Source organism: Alligator sinensis, unplaced genomic scaffold, assembly GCF_000455745.1.
Source record: "Alligator sinensis unplaced genomic scaffold, ASM45574v1 scaffold221_1, whole genome shotgun sequence".
NCBI lineage: Eukaryota > Metazoa > Chordata > Crocodylia > Alligatoridae > Alligator > Alligator sinensis.
Genome location: NW_005841948.1, coordinates 1226082 through 1232281, shown reverse-complemented (window position 1 = coordinate 1232281; position 6200 = coordinate 1226082).

The following is a 6200-nucleotide window of genomic DNA, read 5'->3' as shown; positions in this document are numbered from 1 at the left end:
CAGTCATTACTTGCCCTATTAGCTCTAGGGGCAGGCAGTAGATCTCAAGAAACCATGTGGGCTATAAAATTTGCTTTTCTATTGGGTTGTTTTTTTTTAAACTAAGAAATAATGCAGAAGAAAGCTATGTCTAGATAAATTGCAATGGTTGCTGAGTCAAGTTGTTAAAAATTAGGCAATGCCAGAATTAAGGTTTTGTCTTCGTTGTCTTATCTGTACAAGAAAAATGTAATGTAAGTGAAAATTTAAAAAACTTTTCCTTGTGAAGATGCTGCATCTTGAGCACCATTTGAACAATGTCCTAAATGTTTACTGCCCCAAGACCACCATGTCAGTTATCAAACTGATTGTCTATGTGCATATGAGAACATTTTTGAAGACTGGCTTTAAACAGATCTGTTATTAGAAGCTTACTTGGCCCCTTGTATATGTATTTTCAAAAGAAAACAATATTTATGTAATATTATTAATACTTCTCACATCCTAACAACTGGACTTCCTTCAGTCCGATCATAAAGCATTTTACGGTCCACCCTGAGAACATGTATCCAAGGATGACCTTCAGTTTTCCTCATTAATACCAGACCTAAAAGATCATACCAGTTCTTGGCAGGATCAAGTTAATATGTCATTAACTTCCCACTCTTGCTCTTTAATGACTCATTTGACTTCATGCCTGGCAGCTTGATTTTTCTTTCTTTTATTATTGATCATGTATCTTTTTATGGTACTCTGATCTAATTTGCTACCTGGAACTTTACCTGCCTGAGCTCCTTGCCACCATGTGCAGTGCTGGTCGGAGCCACGTGCTGCTGGGTGGCAGTGCCTGCATGGGCCACAAGTGCCCCAAGCACCCAATGCCTACTGCTGTTGCTGGGTGCTGTGAACCATGGGGTCCCCACATCCCCCATCCTCCCTCAAACCCCACAAACACCACACCCCACACCCTGGCCCCATAAGCCCCCACATATACACCTACCTAACATACCCTATGCCCCTGCACACACAAGGCCACAACCCCTCACAACCCGCCCACACACATTTACCCTACCATACACACACACACCTACCCCCAACCACACCCTACACATTATCCACACACAATATATAAGAGTAAGACTTTATTTTTGAGTCATGAAATCATCTCTATATACAGTACACAAACAAAAATCATGACAAAAATATTTTTTGTAATAAGCGCTTGTACACATGACAAAAATGGCTTGTTTTGTGGTTTAATTCCATCACACTTTACACATATGGGATTTTTTGTGAATTAAATGAGTTTATGTTGCAAACTAAACCACATCCCCATGTAGTTTAGTTTGCAATGTAGCTACTTGTAACATTGCAGACTTTAATCTGACAGCTTGTGCCAACCCGCCCCCACCCCCACCCCCCAGCTGTGGGAGAGGTGGGTTAAAGGGAGAAATGAGGGGCCTGGTCTTTTTTTTCTTACTTTTGCAGAGCCTGCTTGCCTCTCCTGTGGCTGGGTGGCAAGCTACTGGTGCACTGAGCAGCTCCTGAGTTGTTGGGGGCTCCAGTCCTTCCCTCCACAGTGGCAGCACCCCTTGGGGCCACCCAGGTAGGCTGCTGGGGGCTGCCTCAGCTTGGAGGCAGCCCCTGCTGGATCCAAGTCTTCCAAAGGTGCTGGGGCTTCTAGTGCATCACGAACTGTCTGCACCACCTTCCTGCCACTTGAGACTGCCTGGAAATGGGCTGGCTTGCCCCTGGAGCAGCGTGGGGAAGCAGCAGGTGGGTGGCTGGGTGTGCTGGTGGCTAGAGAAAACAGCAGGGATGGTGCATGGTGCACTGGAAGCCCAGGTGGGCTTGGGGAAGCTTGGGCTTGGTGGGCTTCCAGCATGCCATGCACTGTCCTCATCGCTTTCTCTGGCCACCAGCACACCCAGCCACCCTCCTGCCGCTTCTCCAAACTGCCCCAGGGGCAAGCCAGCCAATTCTCAGACAGTCCTAGGCAGCGGGAAGGCAGTGGGGATAGTGCATGGTGCGCTGGAAGCCCTGGTGGGGTTGGGCAAGAGTTGGATCTGGTGGGTGCTGCATCCGAGCTAAGGCAACATCTGGCCTATTAGCAGCCCACCCAGGTGGCTCCAGGGAGCACCGCCACTGAGGAGGGAAGGACTGGAGCCCCTGCAGCTCAGGGGCTGCTCAGACCACTTGTAGCTCACATGAGCAGGCTCCACCGGAAACAAACGAAAAAAAAAAAAGCAGTGAGGGCCCTGATCCTTTTTTGCTGGAGCCTTCCTGTGGTCAGAAGGAGAGCTACAAGTGGACCCTGAGCTGCAGAGGGTCAGAGTCCTGGTCCTTCCATCCATGGTGGTGGTGCCTCCCAGGGCTGCCTGGGTGGGAAGCTAGCGGGTCGGGGGCTGCTTCTGCTCAGAGGCAGCACCAAGCCCAATCCAACTGTTACCCGAGCCCGAGCTGGGGCAGCTTCTGGCTCACTAGCAGCCTGTCTGGGTGGCCCTGAGGGTGCAGGTGCTGTGGAGGGAAGGACCAGGCCCCCTGCAGCTCAGGGGCCACTCAGCCCTTTGCTGTAACAGTGAGAAAAGCCCCTAAATTGAAACGGTGGGTTTTTAATAATCACAATTAAAAACACAGCATTTCAATTTAGGGGACTAAACCCTCATCATGTGTACAAGTGCCCAAAATTAAAATATGTTATAATAGGTGTTTGACTTTTATTATATGATTTTTTTTTCTGGTTCTAAGATGGTAACCTTCCCCTCCCAAAAGGAGTACTTCCAGGGGCAAGGGGAGGGACTTTTGGTGGCAAAAGTCAGGAGTTAGGGGCAGGATTTCTGGTCCCAAGATAGCAAACAGGGGCAGGGCTACCCTTGCGGCCCTTGACAGCTCACCAAAACCCATTGAGCGGCCCTCCAGCTGAAATAATTGCCCACCTCTGAGCTACATGGACCTGTGGTCTGACATTCTAACTGACAGTGTTCAGTAGTGGGCTGTTGTCCCCTCTATGGACCAGTCACTTTAGGGGGATGAGATGCATGCTTTGCCTATAGTTCTGCTAGACAGTGGAGACATCTTGAGACTCGAGAGTCCTGGGTTTGATTCCAGGCTTAGGAATTTTAGTGTTGTAGGTTTTGTCTATCCCTGTCCCCTTGTTTCTGTCTTTGCCTCCCCACCTCTCCATGCCTCTGCTTCCTCACTTCTTGTTTTCACAAGACCCCTCTCCAGCTGCTCTTACCCAGTTTCCCATGCTACCTAACTTCTGTATTTGACTGTGTAATATGGCTCATATTCTTTTTTTTTTTCCTCTCCACCAACTTCTCAGTTCTTGCTGGACCCTTTTCTTAAAGTTCATTCTCTCGCTCTCTCCTCCCTCCCCCACTATTCAGTCCTCTGTGCTCCAGTCAGGTTCCTTCATGCTTCTCAGAATGGCTGAGTTCTAGACGGAGCCGCACACGTGAAACAGTTTTTTTGCTTTTAGTTCTGCTGGTCCGTGCCACAGCAGCCCGCAGCTGCTGGGAAGAACACTTGCAGAACAAGTCTTGTTGTGTCCCTACAACCTCAAGATAGCATGTTTGGTTGCTTTGTAGGGATGGTGCTTTCTCAGGTTATCATCATGGTGCAGCTGTGATCCCCCTCAGTCAGTCAGAATCTTCAGAGAAAGTAACTGCAGTGTTGTAACGAGCCTCTACTGAGCATGTGCAAACTCTGATTTTCATATGTACAGTTAGACCCAAACTGAGGAGATTTTCATAGTGCTAGGCAAGGACACAAAGATTACAACATCCCAGGCCAAACTTCATGTTCCCTAGACCAAATCATGGAGGAGCTACTGCTTCTCAATGAAACAGTTGTAATATATTTTTAAATGTCAGCAAAAAATAACATATTTCCCTGTCCTCATTCTTAGAAACAGTCAGAATGTTTTAGCTAAAACTAACCCCCCCTCCCCCTCAAAACCGCCAAAACAAATCCCCCCAAAAACAAAAACAAAGAAACCCAGCCTGAGGCAGATACCCAGGATGGAAACACTCAACTTTATGAGTTCAGGCTTGGCAGCATCCTACACAACTGAAAATGTGGTTATTCTAATGGAAGTGTTAGGTAACCTTAGCTATCAGCAGCATTTCCTGCACTCCATTTCCTTTGTACCTTATTATCTTATTTTTGGAATGCTTAACCTTTAATTGTAAAGCATAGAGCAAATATGTCAGCATATAATGTGCCTTAAAAGGTTGTTACTGAATTTCCCAAATTATACAGAATGCTTTTGAAAATCCCTGTACACAATAGGCTGCTGAAGCATGGGTCTAGACTGCAGTGGTTTGGGATGTACCATTTCAGAGCAGCTCTGAACTCAGTGCTGGACTCAGTGCTGGCTCAGCTGTGAGTGGGTAACGGGTGAGTTGAGCAGGATGGTCAAAGAATGCTGGACATGATGCTTACTACCGGCTATGTGACTCTGCCTGTGTGCCACTGGTATGCCTTAACCACATTACATCAGTGAGCTGTGAGGCTTAGATTCATCTTTTTCATCTAAGGAAAAGCATCAAAGAGAAGTGGGACAAAAGGAAAACTTTGAGTTGTGGCTGTGAGTGGGTGGAAATGGAGTAGTATGCTGGTTCAGAGAAATACAGAGGCTTGTCTTCAAGAAAAGAGGAGAGGCCTGTATGGGAAGAACTGGAACACATTCAGCTCCTCTCTTTCTGGGAAATACGCAGCAGTAGAAATCTTCCTGAGCAGAGAGCAGGCATTCCAGCCCCACCCTCCTGCTTTCCCCAGACCAAGGTCACCCCAGTCTGGGAGGGAGAGCAGCTGGATCTGCAATGATCAGAAGGAATCAATCTGCAGGGAAATATGCCCCCTTCCACCTTCTCCAGACTGGAGTCTTCCTGGCCTGGAGAAGGCACAAGGGAAGTTGCTGGTAGACTTCCCCCTGTCATGAAGCTGCCAAATGTACAGGTGTTCATTCTAGCAGGAGAAACTCTCCTGCAGGGAAAAACGTTCAAATGTCAAAGTGGGAGACCTTTCTTGTGGGTGGCGCATTTTTCTCCGTGAGAAATTAAGTGAACTCCCACATGTTGCCAGTTTCCGTCAGGAGAGCGGCAATCCTCTTGGTAGAAAAATGACTCTCATATATGGCCTCAGACTGATAAGGAGATGTGACAGTTGGAGGCAATAGTCAAGAGGCTGAGACTAAGGGTAAAAGTTTTTTTCTGAATTCTGTGGAAAATTGAATATGCTGCACCACTGTTTGTTGACATTGGGGAAAAAGATAATACTTGGATTTTAATAAAACAGAGTTTAAAACATGCCAGAAGAATATAGCTGAGTGCAGCCAAAAATCTTTCTGCAACTGGAGTGCATTAACCACATTAGTCCAATGGGCCTCTAGACCTGTGTGAACTTTTGATCTTTTTTTGGTGTGTTGAGGAGTGCTATCTAGGGAGATGCGACTAACCAGCTGCTTTTTTATACATACTTATGCGTACATGGAGGTGGAAGAACAAAATATAAATTAGGAAAAATGAGAAAAGCCAATACTGAGGAAAGGAAAACTATTATTATAGCGGTAGCCACACGCAATAGACGTATTTAACCAAAAGAAAGAAAGGAGGTTTCATATCTGGGAGAGTAACATTTGAGGAAAAAAATATCAAATATATCCATACGTACAAAACATAAATATTTTGGAAAGCTGTTTCAAACATAAAATTACAGGTGACAACCACATTTAGAAGCAAGCAATCCACTTGGAGCACCTGAGAGAATAAAACAATACAGGTTTAAAAGAAAATATAAACAAAATAGTATAATGGTAAAAACGTACAGATATTTGCATCTAGATATTCAATAAATCTATAAACTCATAAAATAGGAGAGTAAAATTAAATATATGTATGGGTTGCGGAGTAATTTCAGTTTGCTGATAACTGTCATCTTTAGGTTTTGTAGATGTTGCTTTTTTAAGTCATGGAATATTTGTTTTCATGATTATTTATAAACCGTGGAACACCTCTCTCCTTGTTTTTTTCCCCCTAAGATAAAACTTCATTTTCTTTTTTGTTCTATCACTGTGCCTTAACTTTCTTCTGGAGTAAAATAACTATGTTTTCACATTCAAAACTGGGCCTTTGTGGCGACAGTTTTTCAATTTTACCATGTGAAAGAGTCATTCAAAAGACAAAATTACAAGTTAAATATGTGTGCTGTGTTTGCCA